Genomic DNA, 1862 nt, shown 5'->3' with positions numbered 1-1862 from the left:
GCCAAAACATGGAAGGAGCCTAAATGTCCATCACCTGACGAACGGATCAAGAAGATGTGGTATATATTCACGATGGAGTACTACATGGCAATGAGAGGGAATGACATATGGCCCTTCGTAGGAAAGTGGATGGACCTTGAGGGTGTCATGCTGAGTGAAGTAAGCCAGGCAGAGAAGGACAGAAACCATATGTTTGCACGCATAGGTCTAGCAGGAAAACAGGAGAGACCTAATGGAGAACCAGGGGGAACGGAGGAGGGAGAGAGAGAGTTGGGGAGAGAGAGGGATGCAGAACTTGAGAGACTATTGAATGCTGAGAATGAACTGAGGGTTGGGGGGGAGGGGGAGGGGGGGAAGACAGGTGGTGGTGATGGAGGAGGGCACTTGAGGGGAAGAGCACTGGGTGTTGTATGGAAAACAACTTGACAATAAAATATTATGGAAAAAAAAAAGCACTCAGACAGATCAGGGCGCTGACGGCCGGGCACCCAGTGCAGCCTGTGAGCATTAAAGCAGAGAGAGGCGCCTTCTGGACCCTGCGTGTCGAAGGGGAAGATGAGAAAGAGGGGGAACTTAGGGCTTTTCAAGAAGAAAGGAAAAAATAATGAAGGACGTCACCTTTCCCCCGGCTCTCTGCCTCCACATAGCAGAAGGCTGTACCTGACTACGCCGACCGCGGAGAGCACACTTGCACTAAAAGTCTTTCCAGAAACAACCATGGGCTTCATCCAGGAATTCATTTAACAGGAGCCGTGCAAATCACCAGCCCTGTTTACAGACACACACAGGCGCAAACATGGGCCACATACAGCCACCAAAATAAACCAGGAAACAAGAACCCCAACCTCCGTTGATACCGAAGCGTGGAATCGGCAGCTCACACGGTAACCCCACGGAGGAGCTGCCCTACGGTCCCACCGGGTCACAGGTTCACGACAGCCCCACGGTGGATGCCACTTCGTGTCCCCCAAGAGATGAACGGATAAAGGAAACCTAGTCGCTTCGCACACTGGGATGTTCAGCCTAAAAAAGGAAGGCAGCGCTGCACCTGCTGTAACACGGCCGCACCCCGAAAACGCTGTGCTAGGAAGCCAGTGACAGAGACTGCGGCTTCTAAAGAAGCCGGATTCATGGCGACAGAAAAGAGCACGGTGCTTACCAGCGGCAGAGAGGTGGAGGTCCGGAGACGGGCTGGAGCAGGGGCGCTGCTCTCTCCGGGCGGAGCTCCGGGGTCAGCGGGGGCGCGGGGGAGGCGCAAGGGCTGCTGGTCTCGCAGCAAATTGGCCGCACAACCTCGGGCCTGGGGCGATCTTACCCCGTGTAGGCAATTAGAACTAATGACAATCAAGAGCTTAAGTCTCCCTGTTAAAATGTGGGAGAAATGTCTCTCCTGTTAGAGCATTTCTTTAGAACACTTGTGTATTTGGGGCACCCGGGGGCACAGTCAGTTAAGCGTCTGACTCTTGGTTTCGGCTCAGGTCGTGATCTCTTGGCTTGTGGGTTCGAGCCCACGTTGAGTTCTGTACGGACAGTACGCAGCCTACTTGGGATCCTCTCTCTCTCGCTCTATCTTTGCCCCTCCCCTGCTCTTTCTCAAAATAAATAAATAAACTAATTTAAAAAACCTTCTTTGTTCTGTCTCTTTGAAGTGTGTGTAAAAATTTTTAGTAGGTAAGTAAGCCTCTTGCTTGCTCTGTGATCCAGGAATGTCTTTCTCCAGCACCTGGAATGTGAAAATAAAGGGAGGTTCCATTTTTTTTCCCATAATATTTTATTGTCAAGTTGTTTTCCATACAACACCCAGTGCTCTTCCCCTCAAGTGCCCTCCACCATCACCACCACCTGTCTTCCCCCCTCCCCCC

The sequence above is a fragment of the Suricata suricatta genome, chromosome 16, assembly GCF_006229205.1.
Source record: "Suricata suricatta isolate VVHF042 chromosome 16, meerkat_22Aug2017_6uvM2_HiC, whole genome shotgun sequence".
NCBI classification, from domain to species: Eukaryota; Metazoa; Chordata; class Mammalia; order Carnivora; family Herpestidae; genus Suricata; species Suricata suricatta.
The sequence above is the reverse complement of the archived record's forward strand: the minus strand, read 5'-3'. Positions refer to the sequence as shown.